Source organism: Ranitomeya imitator, chromosome 4 (genome assembly GCF_032444005.1).
Source record: "Ranitomeya imitator isolate aRanImi1 chromosome 4, aRanImi1.pri, whole genome shotgun sequence".
In the NCBI taxonomy this organism is placed as follows: Eukaryota; Metazoa; Chordata; class Amphibia; order Anura; family Dendrobatidae; genus Ranitomeya; species Ranitomeya imitator.
In genome coordinates this window covers 52,861,752-52,879,396 of record NC_091285.1, presented here as the reverse complement: position 1 = coordinate 52,879,396, position 17,645 = coordinate 52,861,752, and the positions used below count along the sequence as shown (strand labels likewise).

The 17,645-nt window shown below is 41.3% G+C and overlaps 1 protein-coding gene across 3 annotated transcripts in view; it reads right to left on the bottom strand.

Moving 5' to 3' along the window:
* Positions 1-17,645, bottom strand: part of ARAP3 (ArfGAP with RhoGAP domain, ankyrin repeat and PH domain 3) — a 217,584-nt gene that overhangs the window by 183,233 nt on the left and 16,706 nt on the right. Inside the window, exon 1 of one of the 3 annotated variants that reach the window (XM_069763632.1) lies at positions 471-597. The exons of the other annotated variants lie outside the window; for them this stretch is intronic. The gene's annotated coding sequence lies outside the window, so the exon portion shown is untranslated. Of the gene's footprint in view, positions 1-470; positions 598-17,645 lie in introns of those variants that run through there. 3 annotated transcript variants of the gene reach the window in all.

Below are 17,645 nucleotides of genomic sequence, written 5' to 3'. Positions count from 1 at the left end.
AAGATCTCAAATGTTCTTTTGCCATCTGCTTTTTAAAAGTGATTCTGTTATCGGGTTTTTTGCTTCTCTTGTTTCGGAGACGCAGAGAAATATCGAAATTAGCAAAAAGGAGATGTGGCTTTTAGAAGAAATAGGACTGAGCGACATCTTTCTTTTTTCCTCTACTCTATTTTCAGTTACTTTTCATACGAAACCTCCCCCTCCAAAAAAAAGGGGGCATCAATTATTGGCTGTCCCAATTCCAGCTGTCTCCCCCAGCAATGGCGTGCCAACCACAAATAGATTTATTTCTATTCATTCTTCCCCTTTAATATGAGACAGAATTAAAGATATGAAAGCTATGTGCAGGAAGCATAATAGGGGCATTGTGTGATGGAGCCGGACTCCGCTCTACATTCAGCCAGCAGCCAGTGTAACACTGAATCTCATTATCGGAGTATCTATTTATTCCGGTAGGGGCTTTCATTTACCTGAATGTCTGACCTAGCGTCCTCCAGCCCCTCTCTCTGTATACGTGAATGGGTCCTTGTCGGCGGAGCTCTGTGTGCGGTAGGATTTGGGCATCAGCCCAGCCAGGACATCTCTCCTTTTTGCACTAGGCATCAGGGCTCTCTTACAAAGGAAAAGGAAAGGGAAGTGACGGCAGCTGAGAACTGAACTGTAAGCACTGACCATTGCTATTGATGTTATCAGCGGCATTTTTCGCCTTATCTTCCTTTCGTTAGGTCTCTTTCTGTATGTGCAAGGTTTATCTATTTTATATCAGGCAGGAAAGGGTTAGAACAAATCTCTTACACTACAGTGGATCTGTCAGCTCTACCAACTTTAGTCGATTTTAGTAAATACATGTATTTTCTATCAAATAAGTTAGCTGTTCTGAAAACTTATTGTTCCTCTGTTAAATTATTTAAAAAATTGGAAGTAACCCTTTCTCCTAGTCCATGGAGTAGTTTCAGTGAGTTTCACATGTATAAAGCACACATCACATCATACTGATAGGATTCACAGTAAAGTCCATTTTTCTCTATGACTACATGGTACACTACAGGACACAATTAACGCACATCCCGGTGAAAAAGGAATAGTTATGTCCAGTTCATTTATTCATGCATTTCCACATTTCTTGGAGCGTAACAGGTACGGCACAATAGTGTGTTCTAATAAAAGATTCATCCTAATTATTATTTTAAATTATAAGTATTTTAGGAAAGTGTAATTCTAGGAATCCATAGTTTTAAGACTGATGGTAGACCATCAAGTTCAACCTACAGCCTAACATGTTGATCCAAAGAAGGCAGAAACCCCATGGGGCAGACATTAATAGCTCAATATTAGGAGAAAAATACCTTCCCGCCTCCACATATGTAAATTAGACTAGTTCCCTGGATCAACGCCCCATGACAGAATCTAGTACCCATAATATTATTGTGACCATATAGCATTTAATCTTGATTATCCAGGCGTAAATTCAGTAGGCCAGGAGACATACGTTATAATCTTTATGTTGACTTTTGAATCTATGTGTCTTTCTTTGGTTGGTCAAGAACCAAAGACTATTGTTCATATGAGCCTGGATGTTGATGGTTAAGTTGCTGTTTCATATGTTTATTGACTACTGTGTAGGACCCTGTGGCTTGTTGACCTGCAAAACAGAGAAGAATGAACTATGCATAGTGATTAAAAACTCAAACAATGTGGGTTAATCTCATCACTTCATCCTTTTGACCTCTGGATGATGTCTTGAAGGACAAAAGTTGTGAACTATATAAATCTCTGTAATAAGAGATCAAAAGAACCAGAGACTTTTTACAAAACCACAGCCAGGAACATTCTACATCACAAAGAACATAGATTTGACATTCTACAAGATGCCAGCTTAAGGAACAGCAGTCGCAGGTGAAAGAATACAGATCTGCTTCATTGACCATCACTGAACCTATGGATACATTTGGGGAAGCCAGAATTTGGATCCACTGGTTACCTGAGCCCCGTGGATACATTTGGGAAAGCTAGGATTGGGACCCACCAGTCACCTGGCTCCATAGAGATGTTCGGAGAAGCCAAGTTGAGACCCTCCGGTCACCTGGCCTCATACCTCAATCGACTGACAGCTTCCTAAGCTTGTTGTTACCTCCTCTCTGTGCATGTCACAGGTGGTGGTAGGCCACCCTGGATGTCGCAGCTGCTTTAATCCCAGCGTGTCAGCTGAAGGGTGAGGTGCAATTTTGCACCATCTTTGGTATTTTTCTGGGACTGTTCTACAGTATGTGTTACTGTCTGTTCGGTTCAATAAAATACTGCCTCACCCTGTGTTGTCTGAGTAGTATTATGCCTATGGCAAAAGGAGAGTGGTAATTCCGTGGGATGATCCGTGGTCCATGCGGTCTCGAGCCAGCGGACTAGAGTACTCGCTGATCCCCATGTCTCCACAATTATAATTTTCAAGAAAGACATCAAGTCCTTCCTTGTACTCTTGTAATGAACCAACCATGACAACATCATGTGGCAGAGAATTCTGTAGTTTCACTGCTCGTACAGTAAAGAATCTGCATCTATGATTATGATGAAAACTTCTTTCCTCTAGATGGACCCCCTTGTCCCCATTGCAGGCCTAAATGTAATAAGGTTATTAGAAAGATCTCAGCACTGTCCCATCGTATATTTGTACACTGTAATAAGATCGCCCCTACGCCTTCATTTTTCCAAACTGAATCACCCCAGGTTGAATAACTGATCTTGATATTGCAGTCCACCCATTCTCTTAATAACCGCGGGTACTCTTCTCTGCACCCGCTCTAGTTCAGCAAAGTCCTTCTTGTAAACTGAAGACCAAAATTGTACACAGCATTCTACGCGTGGCTGCACCAGTGACTTATATAGAGGCAAAATTACTTCCTCGTCATGAGCATCTATGCCTCTGTTAATGCATCCCATGATTTTATTAGCTTTAGCAGCAGCTGCCTGGCACTAGTGATTAGTTTAGTCTTTTTGATTGACAGTTTTACCCATTGTTTTACAATTTAGGACATCATTACATGTATTTAATTTCCTCTGCATAACCTTACAGTTATCTACATTATACTTCAAATGCCATTTCTCAACCCAAACGTCCAGCATACAGGAACCCGTCTGTAATATTAACCGATTCATGACTAGACACAATTTGGAACTTTTCTGTACACATGCTTTTTTGCCTCTTATTTGTGATACATGTGGCTTAATTTTTATGTCATTTTTATATTTTAATTTTTTTGCTGATATTTGGGTAAAATCTAAAGAAAAATTGGAAGTATGTGTCCTAATACATTAAAATGCATGTGTTCTGTACATGTTTTACTTTTTTTTACCACCACACAGAACAACTAAATGCATTTTTCTTTATGTAGACATTATTTTTATATTTTGGACATATTTATTTCTATTGTGGGCTGGGCTAGAAGTGAAGTGTCTCTTTTTGCATCTTTGTTTTTTTATGAATGCTTTTTAATATTTTATTTTTGCTATATTTATTTATTTTCTACTTTATTGTACACACTGTGTAAAATAAATGGGGCTGGTACATTAGCCCTAGCTAGAGGGGGATATCAGCCTCCTAGATTGGGTCTAAGGGGTAACGTTTCTCCTTGTGAAGAGTGACAAGCTAAGCTACTTCCAATATGAGGCACTAGCGTTCTAGTTCTCTACCTCTCTGAAGAGACAACTTGCATGTTTCATTTCCCAGAGGAGCATTGCAAGGTTTAAAAGCCTCCTCACATTGGCATGACAGGCTTGACATGTCACTCTCTACAAGGAGAAAAGTTACCCCTTGGAATCTGGTCAGATGCCTCTCATTCAGCCAAACCAGATCTCACACTTTGCACTGATGAAGGGTAGTATCCCGAAACACACAGTGTCTGCAAATTGAGATTTTGGTTTTGGCTTTTATCCTAAGGCTATTTTCACACTTGCATTTTTTGCAATCCGTCGCAATCCGTCGTTTTGGCCAAAAAACAGATCCTGCAAATATGCTCGCAGGATGCGTTTTCTGCCCATAGACTTGTATTAGCGACGGATCGCGATGGATGGCCACACGCCGCGTCCGTCGTGCGACGGATTCGTCGTGTTTTGGCGGACCGTCGTCACAAAAAAAGTTCAATGTAACATTTTTTTTTCTGTCGCGTCCGCCATTTTCCACTGCGCACGCGCGGCCGAAACTCCGCCCCCTCCTCCCCGAACTTGAGAATGGGCAGCAGATGCATTGAAAAACTGCATCCACTGCCCACGTAGTGCACAAATTTCACAACGTGCGTCGGTACGTCGGCCCAACGCATAGCTACGGACCCGTACCGACGCAAGTGTGAAAGTAGCCTAAGTCATGTGGCAAGGCTCATTAGAGAGTCGATATTGATTTTTAGGATTGCTACTTTCAATAGGTGGCACTAGAGTTCTAGTACTCTACCTCTCTGAAGAGACTACAAGCCAAGACTAGGCATGTCAGGGTGAGGAGACTTATAAGCCATACTTGCTCCTCTGGGAAATTAAATATGCAAATTGTCTCTACAAAGAGACAAATCTCTGAAGAGACAAGTTGAATAGGTGTAAACAAAAGCTGTCTGAGTTTCCTAAGACCCCTGCGGCCCCCTCTTCCTCCCTACACCCAGTGATCACATGGTCAGTGACTCCTAATCTATATATACAAGCCCTGGTTCAGTACTGTGTATACAGAGATTGAGAAGGTAAACATGGTAATAAACATGGCAGTATGTGACAGCAGCCTCCCTCCCCCACAACTTCATGATCTAGTTCCAGCAGTAAAGGGATAAGTGTAGACTACCTAGATGTTTAAAGTCTGTGGGCGTCCAGAAGTAGTTACATTATCCTCCTTTGCGTTGATTACCTGTAGAGTTTATTATCATCTGCAAATATTGAAATTTTACTTAGTATTCCATCTACAAGATCATTAACCACTTCACGATGTGGCCAATTTTTTTTTTTTTTCAATTTTTCCTCCTCTTCTTCCAAAAGCCATAACTTTTTTTATTTTTGAGTCCATATAGCCGTACGAGGGCTTGTTTTTTTGCAGGACAAGTTGTGCTTTTGAATAACAACATTGATTTTACCATATAGTGTACTGGAAAATAGGAAAAAAATTCCAAGAGAAGTGAAATTACAAAAAAAGTGCAATTCCACAATAGATTTTGGGATTTTTTATTTTATTTCCCTATATGGTAAACCTGACCTGGCCACATAATTCTCCAGGTCAGTATGAGCACGCATATACCAAAAATATGTATATATTTTTTCTACTTACGTAGTGAAAAACATTGGGAAATTTGTAAGAAAATACATTTTTACTTTTGTCGCCCTTTACCGAGACTCATATTGTTTTCATTTTTCAGGATATGGGGCTATGTGAGGACTTATTTTTTGCATCTTGAGCGGACATTTTTACTGCTACGATTTCTAATAACATTTCTGAATGCATCAATTCTAAATATGTGTATTTTTAAAAAAAAATTATTGTTTCATTTTCAATGGGGCAAAAGGGGGGTGATTTTAACTTTTGTGTTTTTTTTTACTATTTGCATATTTTTAAAAACTTTTCTTTCACTTTTTACTTTATTCGGTAGTCCCCTTTGGAGACTTGAAGCTGTAATTATCCTAAGCTTGTGCTACACACAAAAAAGCAATCTGGCACCATCCAGTATATTCCTTTTAAAGGGACTGATTAAATACACCTTTCTAATAGCGGGATCTCTGGGTGCTAAGGGCCCACCAGTAACCAGCTCCATGGCCTCACTTTTCAGCTACATACAAATGTGACATTATACTTGTGGAGACACGGGGTCGGTGGGTGCTCTCATCCGGGGGCCGGGCAGTCATTAGAAAGACTGCATAGACAAGGGCTCATACCACTTAAAGCCCACTTTCCCACTTTCTCTCCCCTTGGGTAGAACACTACTCAGACAACACAGGGTGAGGGTAAAACAGTGTGGCAATAATTTATTGAACAACCAACATACAATAGCATACAGAAGAGTCCCAGCAAATACCAAAGATGGTGCAAATTACACAGTATTACCCTTCTGCTGACTTGCCAGGATTAGAGCTGCTTCCAAGGCCGAATACTCTTACCAGTCCTCCTCGCTTTTGGCTGGCCCTCAAAGAGTGTAGGTAATGACAAGCTTAGGAAGCCAACCGAGAGCACTGAGGTATGTGGCCAGGTGACCTGAGTGTCCCAACCTGCATTCTTTAGGACATCTTTGGGGTTTCCTTGATGGTCAATGAAGCAGTCCTGTGTTCTTTCAGCTGTGGCCGTGGTCCCCTTAGCTGACATCCTTTAGAGTCACATGGACCAGAAGAAAAAGTCTCTTTATATAGTTCACAACTGGCCTTCAACCATGATCAAGAGGTCCAAGAGAGAAATGAATGAGGCCAAACTGCATTGTTCGATCATGAATCTATTTTCATAGTTTTTCCTCCTCTGTTTTGAATGCCAACAAACTGGCTGGCATGGACAATGTATGAAATCAACATATCAACAAAACATCATTGTTCAGTGTACTGTTTTGCAAAGATAACAGAAAATAAACTGTAGGAGCTAATATTAGTCCTGAAAGAAGAGTCTATACTTCAGACAACAGTTTATTATTCAAAGCCTACTGAATTTATGTCTGGCATAATTAACCTTCGTCCGGCTGAGTAGGTACAATTGTAACTATTCCGTTTTAAAATTGAAATAACTTTTTTTTTCGAAAAGCCGTAGAGGGCTGAAATTTCGTGACATCTCTGCAGTTTTGGTCCAGAATATATTGGCCAAATTTCAATTAAATATATATGAAGGTACAATTGTACCTCTGCAGCCTGTTAACGTTGTAAAATTATGCAGCCTGACGAAGGTTAAGAAGAAATGTTGTGTCGTCACAACCTTCAATCACAAATTTATATAATAATAAACTGGGTAGATTGTTAAATTAATACGATGCTGACTTTGTCTGTACATAGTGATTCAAGTGTATTGTGCAAAGTACTGCTCTTATAAGAGTGTGATGGTACACTCTTGCATAGGGGCCCACTGGAGGATTCTCCTTTTCTCCTGTGGACCAGTCCAACCACACGGGTATAAAATAACATATACCACAAACTGGGTTTCGGAAGAAATGAAATATAGGAGACGCTGCAGTATTGGACCTATGTATACAGGATTTGTGGTAAGATGAAATCTAAAAAAAGCAACTCCCATAAATGAAATTACTCACAGGACTCGATTTACCGTCCTAGCCAATTCTTAGATTCCAGTTTTAGTCGGTTCTGGACCAAAGTGGTTTTGAGATTGACGCTTCTTCTATGTAATTAACGGTTTGCATGATGCTACAACAGACTAAACCTTATCTTTTTCAAGTAAATGCCAGTTCTTATGTATGACAGAACGGATTAGTCCATTCATTTGGCCAGATCTTACGTTAAAGATAAACCTATTCTCTTTTTCTTTTGTCTCCTAATACCAGTTCTGTTCAATAGGATTTCTGATTAAAGGATTTTGCCCTATCAAACGCTTCTTATAAGAGTGAGTTTGGATAACCCCTACTTAAAAATCTGTTTTTTAGATCATTTTGTTGCTCCTAAAACGCCCATTGAATGTATTGATCCTAAAATGAAGAAACTAGCTTTATGGGAGAGATCTTTTAGTGTGGAAGCGATGGGTACTCTTATAATGCAGCAGGGTTTGTGGGTTTTCTGAATGATTCTGTGAAAAGATAAATACCACTAACTGAAATTTTGACATTAAAAATTCTAGTTCAGAATGTCCAAAAGTGGATGTGAACTGCATATTCATTGTGTTCACTTCTTTTCAAAAGCCAAAAACTTATCAAACTATTCTTTTATCCCCAAATTATAAAAATATCATCCACATGTGAAGAATATGGGGGGATTTAATGGCAGCTTATAATCCTTCTTCAGCATGTGTACCTGTAACAGGACACCTGGCTCAGCAGGTGGTCCAGCCACACAAGCTAGTATATAGGATGACCACCTGCAGAGTACACATTGTGTGACAGATTCATTCAAAGTTCTTCCAGTCAGATAGGATTTCATAAGGAAATTTATGGAGAACATGGCGCTATTGTACTACCTATCCACAGACCGGTTACATTTTTAAGATCGCTGGAACGGGCAGAATGCCTTCCAGGGTCTCAATCCTTTCTAGCACCCCAGAGTGGGGATGTACATAGAATGGCTAGTAGAAACCAGGTAGCAAAGCTGTGTTTGGTCTCTAATCATAACGGGGGCCCAGTGGGATTTGATGGAGCCAGAACCGCTACCCTATGATCTTCCATTGGAAAGTTATGATCTTTCATAGGTTTTGGGAGATTTAGCTACAAACCACCAGGGGACGAGGATAAGGACCATTCCAGGGGTGGAAAAGGGTGCGACAAACCAAGGGTATAAAAACTAGTGTAAGGAAGGTCACGTGCTCTCTCTCTCTCTGTCATGCTTGCTGTTCACTTGTAAATGAGGGTCACATCATGTAATTTTCTGGAAGGAACTAGAACAGCTGGCACCTCAAGCCCCCATGTGGCCAAGCACACATGGTTAAACATCAAACCGGTAATTTACATGATTCATTTTCTTATACCTTTTGTACTTCACCTGTATTTGAATATCTGATCACTGAATATGCATAATCATTGTGTATATAGTGTATTGTGTAGTGTAACCTCAAGGAGATTAAATACTTATTTTAAACTTGGGCTGGTCTTTTATATCAATGCATGAATCCACACATCCGTGTTCTCAGTTTTAACTTCACATGCTACTGGAGCTGGTTTCTGGTCTGATATTATCCGGTTAACTGACCGAGCTCATATCTAATGAGGAACTGTTGGCAGACTTACTAGGCTTTGTTTCACTGGTGCTAGTGAAAGGGGCCTCTCAGTCTGTCAGGGTTGTGAGCGAGTGTGGTGCCACATTAGCGGCTGCTTGCTCCACCTTCACTCACTCCATGTGCCTCCTTGGGCCTGTGTGGACAGGGGGTGTCTGTGTAGAATTGTGCCAAGCTGACCTTATGTGTCCCCAGGGGGTGCGAAACATCACATTGCGTGATCCCTCCAATTTAATAGTGATGTCAGGTGGGGTGATGAGATGCATGATCATGACACCACATACGTCAAAAAGTTTTCAATATAATTAATGTAGACACATACCTGTCTTCCAAGACTGCTAGAAATAGATTTGTAAAGGGAGAAGTGGAAAAAGGACTAACTGAGGATGCATCAGTTCAATTTCAGCTGCAGATATTTCCTACAAGCATATGCCTGGGATTTTATAAACTCTCAATCACAATTATGATGCTGTGAAATACAGCAGGTTTTCCACCCGGCTGAAAATCTGCTGCATACCTGGTCTTTGTCTAAGTAGTCTATTCCTCCCCCTTTGTGTATACATTTTGGAGCAGGAAGCAAAAAATATTAGATAAACACATGATAAATCTGGTTTACTTTCTTGTTTTTTTTTATATTTCATTGTTCACATCATGCATTCAGCCTGTGAGCTGTACTGACATGTAAGGATATGGACGCCCACGTTTTCTCTTTGAAGAAACAAGTTTGTTGTTGAAATTTCATGTAAAATATATTAAGTGTTAATGACATGTAATGTGAACTATGTTGTGTTTTGTGAATTGTATACCTCTTATGTAAATATAATTTTGCCACAAAAAAATAGGAAAACTTATTGACTCGAGTATAAGCCTAGGGTGGAAAATGCAGCAGCTACTGGTAAATTTCAAAAATAAAAATAGATACCAATAAAAGTAAAATTAATTGAGACATCAGTAGGTTAAGTGTTTTTGAATATCCATATTGAATCAGGAGCCCCATATAATGCTCCATACAGTTCATGATGGGCCCCCTAAGATGCTCCATATTAAAATATGCCAGATATAATGCTGCACAAAGGTTAATGGCCCCATAAGATGCTCCATAGAATATTATGCCCCATATAATGCTGCACGAAGGTTCATGGCCCCCATAAGATGCTCCACAGAATAATATGCCCCATATGCTGCTGCTGCGATAAAAAAATGACATACTCCCCTCTCATCGCTGGTCGCCGAGTGCCGGGGGCCTGAGGTGAATATCACAAGGCTCACCATCCCCCGTCATACTCACCCAATCATGGCGCGGTCCCTGCTTTTCCGATGGTCTCTGGCGCCAGCAGCTTGTTCCTTTGTTTAGAGATCACATGGTACCGCTCATTAAAGTAATGAATATGCGCTCCACGCCTATGGGAGTGGAGTCGCATCCATATGCATTACTTTAATGAGCGGTACCACGTGACCGCTGAACACAGGAAGAGCTGCGGGCACTGGAGACCATCGGAGAAGCAGGGAAGTGCAGACACCGTGTCGGGAGCAGGTGAGTATGTGACAGCCCCGCCACTCCTTCCGCTCCCCCTCCCCCACTGACCCCCTTGGACAATGACTCAAGTATAAGCCGAGAGGGGCACTTTTATCCTAAAAAAATGGGCTGAGAATCTTGGCTTATACTCGAGTATATACAGTAGTTTAAGGATTATTGAGAGTTAATGTTTGGGACTAGCCCACAGTGGGACTAATGTTAGGGAGAGTGACTGCTACCAGCTAAGAAGACAGATAGGGCCTGGAGAGCAAAGTAGCCCTAAATGAGAGGACAATGAGAATAAGTGACAGAGAGACAGAGTTACCTTCCAGAGTTGGGTCTTAGGAAAGGATGCCTAGCCACGAGACCTTGGGCTTGTAACGATGAGAGGCAACTGGCTTAGTCTGGACTTAGAGGACTGAGAGGTGGGGACTAGTGAAGGTTCCAGGGTGCCGGTAGTTGAAGATAGGACACAGACCCACTGAACAAGTAACGAGACTTGTTGATCAGGACTGTAGTATTAAAGCTGGGTTTTGGCAACGTAAACAGAAACAGTGGACATAAATGTCCCTATAGTAAATGATAATGAGGATGAATACTGTGAGGAAAATGCTTCACACAGTGTACAGAACACATCCATAAGACTTTGTACCCACTATCTCTTGTATATAAACCTTACCAAGTTGCTGTTCAGTAAAGAGTTTATTTTAGAATGGTGGTCTGCCTCATTGAACTTTGAAACATCTGGTCCTGGCAAGCCCACAATACCGACTACATACAGCCTGGACAGGTATAACACCCTCACAGCCCAAGTCCACATACCCAGCCAGGACCCCCACTGTCATGTAACATGTCAGGGTGCCACAGAAGAGTGCTTCACCCACGGCCACCGCCCTACGCACGTTACAGACACACAAGAACATAATCCTGAGAATCATGAATTATTGGAAATTCATTATAATTGCCATTTACTATTTGATTTGAAGCAGTGAACCTTTACTTCTGTGTTAATGCTTACCCTTCCCTCAAACCACTAATATAAGGATTTAATAAATCTCACATTGTGAAAACCCATAAAGTATTAAGTCAGAAATATCCCCACTTCCTCTCTTTGAAAACCTCCTATGGATAATCGTGTGTATCTGTAGAAAATGAATTTTGCCTTGTGATTATATTTAATTGTATGTGTGATTCACATCAATAGGATTCTGTTGATTTATACAAAGGGTCCTAATGTAATTAGTTCTGACCATGTGCTGCCTTCCATCGCGTGGCTGCTCCGGGCTGAATCCTCTATAGATATACAGTATTTAGGTCTAAACTGATTGTTTCAGCACTAATTTTAGTGTATATTAGGCTGTAGGTCCTAGATCAAATCATAGCAAATAATGAGTACAATTGGTCTAAATAAACACTCTTTGATGCAGTGTAGATTGGTGGATGTAAAGATGGACCTGCCCATCAGAGCCTATCTATTGTAAGGGAATTTCACACCACAGACATGAACCATGACTCCAAACAATAAGACATCTGAACACTGTATAAAGGTACTTTATTTATTTTTTTAGGGGAATTTGGCAGAGCTTTCCAGCAGCATGATTGCTCAGTGGTTAGCTGGCGTTCTGGGTTCAAATCCCATCAAGGACAATATCTGCAAGGAGTTTGTATGTTCTCCTCGTGTTCCCCACACTCCAAAGACATAATGATAAGGAACTGAGATTTTGAGACCCAATGGGGACAGTGATGCTATATAATTAAAATGAACCTGACAGGCACTGTCATGTTGGCACTATTACTCTGATTAAAATGATACCTTGGGTAAAGAAATCTGTCTTGTGGTTCTTGTGTGATCAGTTTTAGAAGTTTTCAGTTAATGATATTCTTGTCCTCTGGGGCGGGACTGTAGGGCAGAGTCTTATCTTCCTGCTCTAAGCCAGAGAAACAAAGGAAAGACCTGCCCATAGGCCGCCCCGAAGCACAAACATTCCTCATGATAGAGACAGATTGTTTGTGCTTCAGGGCGGCCTCTCGGCAGGTCTTTCCTTTGTTTCTCTGGCTTAGAACAGGAAAATAAGACTCTGCCTACAGTCCTGCTCCGGAGCACGAGCATATTAACTGAAAACTTCTAACACTGATTATACAAGAACAACAAGACAGATTTCTTCACCCCAGGTATCATTTTCATCAGTGTAAGGCCATGGTCACACTATCAGTATTTGGTCAGTATTTTACATCAGTATTTGTCAGCCAAAATCAGGAGAGGAACAATCAGAGGAAAAGTATTTATAGAAATCACGTCAACACTTCTGCATTTATCACCCACTCCTGGTTTTGGCTTACAAATACTGATGTGAAATTCTGACCAAATACATATAGTGTGACCGTAACCTAACAGCGACAACCTGACAGTGCCTGTAGTTTACTTAGCAAAAATCTTGCTGACAGGTTCGCTTTTAAGCATAGTAAATAATTCCTTGTGAGTGTCCCTTCTTGGTAGAAATGGCTGAGCTAAATCCCAAAGTTGTATATAGTTCCTAAAATGTTTTTATTTTTTTGATCAGATATGAATTAATACATTATAATGGCTATTGCATAGACAGAAGGGAGCTTGCATGGCTATTGAACTGAGCCAGATGTCTTCACAAAAAATCAATGGTCATGTGCTAACACTGGAAATGCTATCATATATAGAACCAAAAAATGGAATGCAATTGAACCTGTGCTGACATCTTGAAAGGGCTGTTCCACTAATTTAATATTGATGACTTACCCTATCAATCATCTGCTAACAGTGCCGGCAGAAGCCAGATGAAAGCAGTTACAGAGCTGAACACACAGCACCGTCACTATTATATAGGCAAAACCATACGCCACTTGTATGTGTGGTTCAAGGAACATTTCAAATCTATTTCCTCAGGAAAGGGAGTACCGAGATTGATTATTCACATTTGAGAGAAACACGGGGGGAACTTGGATGTTTTGACATTTGCGGGGATTGAAAAAGTAACGTTACCTGCAAAAGGTGGAGATTTGCATAACCTGTTGTTAAAACAGGGGGCCAGGTGGATTATGCAGACTCGTGCGATGGGCCCGGCAGGTTTTAATGATAAGGTCGACATGTCCATCTTTTTATAAATGGACTGTCTGCCCACCCTGTTCCCCTTCTGTTCATCGGAGAAACATTACCCAGTGAATTGTAGGCGATATTTCCTAAATTAACATGATACTCATAACTTAAACTATAGATATAAATGGGTATCTGTTCTCAAGGAGATATCTTTTTCTTTACATCCACATGGATTAATGAATAATATTGGTGTCTGTATGCTCAGTTCATTCATTATGAACGCTGTTTCATTTTAATTGTATTTATGTATTTCGATTAGTGGTTGCAGGGAATGTGGCAGTGGGAGGAGGTATTTCTCTCCACGTCACATCCCTCTAACCACTGACCCGTAGAAGCGCCATACCTGGCGCGAAACGGCCGTCGTCGGAACCTGTACACTCTTCCCCTGCACACCCTCGAGCCATGAAGGTTTTTACAGCATTTGAATAAAGAATGAACCCATCTCTAAAGGTATCGTCACACTAGACGATATCACTAGCGATCCGTGACGTTGCAGCGTCCTCGCTAGCGATATCGTCCAGTGTGACAGGCAGCAGCGATCAGGCCCCTGCTGTGCTGTCGCTGGTCGGGGAAGAAAGTCCAGAACTTTATTTCGTCGCTGGACTCCCCATAGACATCGCTGAATCGGCGTGTGTGACACCGATTCAGCGATGTCTTCGCTGGTAACCAGGGTAAACATCGGGTTACTAAGCACAGGGCCGCGCTTAGTAACCCGATGTTTACCCTGGTTACCATCGTTAAAGTAAAAAAAACAACCGCTACATACTTACCTACCGCTGTCTGTCCTCGGCGCTCTGCTTCTCTGGTCTGGCTGTGAGCACAGCGGCCGGAAAGCAGAGCGGTGACGTCACCGCTCTGCTTTCTGGCTGCCCGGCGCTCACAGCCAGACCAGAGAAGCAGAGCGCCGAGGACAGACAGCGGTAGGTAAGTATGTAGCGTTTGTTTTTTTACTTTTAGGATGGTAACCAGGGTAAACATCGGGTTACTAAGCGCGGCCCTGCGCTTAGTAACCCGATGTTTACCCTGGTTACCGGGGACATCGGGATCGTTGGTCGCTGGAGAGCTGTCTGTGTGACAGCTCTCCAGTGACCAAACAGTGACGCTGCAGCGATCCGGATCGTTGTCGGTATCGCTGCAGCGTCGCTTAGTGTGACGGTACCTTAAGGATCGGTGAGTGCTTCCACTTTTTTCTTCAAGTATGGATTGCATTTCTGTGACTTTCGGCAAAGCACCCGGGATCCGATGGTGAGCTTCTATTGAAACCAGGTGCGTTCTGCACTATACTCGAACGTATTGGCGGTGCTGTCAACTATTCACTTTTCATAGACAATCCAGGCTTCTGTTGCGGCTTTTGAACAGCATGAGACATGCAGCTGCGGGACTCGAACATATTATTCAAGCACGCCGAAGTCACTCGGTTAGCACACTATGCTTCGATATCACCTTATCTAACCATTTATCCTCACTAATCTGTTATTGATGACCAATCGAAAGGATCAATGTCAAAGGAGTGGAACAACCTTATAATTCACGCAAGCTAAGTAACTTGAATACATTTTATTTTAGGGCTATTTTTTCTAGCTGACAGCCTCCATATATTTCATTCTCCCAAACCCTTTATGAAGAGCTGGATTATCTATGGCCACAGCAGGCTCGTGCTTGTAGACAAGTCCAGCAGAAGAGCTGCGTCCGGATGGGAGAGATTTCAGCCTGCAAAATGGATGTCTCCATCATTTACAATAAGGGGTCGACTTTAAGCAAACGAGGAGTTTATAACAGTTTGTAACTGCAACAATGGATGTAATTCAATGGAGAGAAATGAAGCCAGGCTTTGTTCTATCAATGCTAATCGATTGTGCCCTCACGAGCCGACAGCTGTGCTGCCGTATCCAGCCTACTGACTGCCAGTTTCCATTTTCTTGTCTGTTTCCAGCTATTGTTAAAACTTTTGACTTCCTTCCTCTCTCCAGATCTCCCACGCGCCCCATTCCCTCTCCCCAGGAGAAAGAATAACAGACAGACTCAGTCTCAGTAAACTGCACATAGTCTAAGATTTTCACAAAGCTCCACCAAATTAGAGTCCTACCTGGAAATGGTAATCATTAGGGTTAGGAGATGCAAAGAGTACATGCGGCAAATTATAGGACCGGTGGCCTGGCGTAATATTTATTTAAGATAATGATTAGTCTAGATAATGATTAGTCAAGAAGAATTTAGAAACAATGTCTATGTCTCATGTAAAGTCAGAAGTCATCTGGGTGGTTCCCAGATGTCTCTAGCAGGCAAAGCTTGATTGATAGATATCTCATTATGGGTATGTGCACACTAACGAGGGACACAGACAGGAGGGGCAAGAAGAATAATGGGCTCTGTACAGACCTATAACTCCTCATAATGCACAAGTCCACCTACTTTGGATGTTATAGTGGCCCCCTTACGTCCTAAGCCCCAAGTTGCACCAATGGTATGTCCTCCCCTGGTGCAGACGTATAGTATTTGCAGATTTTTCTGCTGCCAAAAAGAGTGTTAGCAAAAAAAAAAAACACTGTAAAATTGCACATGTTTTTGATGCGTCTTATTTGAATTTTATTCCCATTCAATTGAAAGGGTGAAAAATGCTGTAAAAACGCTGAAAGAATTGACAAGCTGAAGTTCTGAAAAAAAATGCTTAGAAGGGTCAAATCTGCAAGGAAAAGCTCAGCAGCATGGGCATGAGATTTCAGAAATGCCATTTACTTTGCTGGGGCTGTAAAACGTTGAATTTTTCCATCACAAAATAGATGTGGAAAAAAAATGCAGAAAAAAATGCAGCATGTGAACAAACCCCAAATCATGGTTTCCTGAAACGCTGGTGCATTTTAGAACAAAACATGGATAGTTGTTAAAAGGATGTCTGTCCTTGTTTCGTGGTGCCTGTGTTTTGTGCAGAATAAACCTTGTTGTAGGCTCACCTTCCATGTATGCCTGAAGTGCTCTTTTTTGTTTTAAAGGGAATCTGTCAGCAGAGCTTGCTATCTCATCTAAGAGCAGCATGATGTAGAGAAAGAGACCCCGAATCCAATGACGTATCACTTAGTTAATGGTGTAGACCATTTAAAAATGTATTTTGGGTGTGACCGTCTCCCTTGAAGGTTTTTTAACAATGAATTAAATGTGTTGTCCAGACAGAGGGGGGAGGCTCCTTCTGCAGGCATATGTCTGCCAGACAATCCCAGGATTGTAGGAGGAGGGGGAATACTGTGTGCCTGATCTCCTGAGACACCAAGGAAAGATTTATATATTTATCAGATTATAATTGTTATATGAGAAAAAATAAGGAGCTGGAAAATGTTGGGCGTAATTTTTGTGCATTTTCTGTTGCTCACATTCCTTATATTGGGGTAGTCAAACAACTCTAGAAAATAACATATTATATAAGCTAAAATTTATCATACTGCTGAAATCGAATTATTTTTAAAGGGTTTGTCTAGGATTAGAGAAAAAAATTCTATTTTTTACCCGGCAACAGCACCACTCTTGTCCACTGGCTGTGTCTGGTATTGCAGCTCAGCATTATTTCCTTGAAATGCTGCAATACTAGACACAGCCTGTGGACAAAAGTGCTGGAAATAGAAAAAACATTTTTTGTGTATCCTTCAAAACAACCACATAGATATTTTTTATCGGACCTTTCCTAAAGTGACCATCCAATCCACTACTGATGATAATGTGTGCAAAAATGTAAAGCGCTGCGGAATATGTTAGCGCTATATAAAAATAAAGATTATTATTATTATTATTATTATTAAGCCAAACTTTCTTTTCAAGCAAAAAAAAGGGAGAAAAAGGTCTTAACTGATATGGAAGCTCTGAAAGGCAATCTACAATCTAGACGTTTTAGCCTCCTGGACCATAAGGCTACTTTCACACTAGCGTTTTTTTAAATCCGTCACAATGCGTCGTTTTGCAGAAAAAACGCATCCTGCAAAAGTGCTTGCAGGATGCGTTTTTTCCCCATAGACTTCTATTGACGACGCATTTGCGACGGATTGGCACACTTCGCATCCGTCTTGCGACGGATGCGTCGTGCTTTGGCGGGCGGTCGGGAGAAAAAACCCCTACATGTAACGTTTTTTTCTCCCGACGGACCGCTTTTTCCG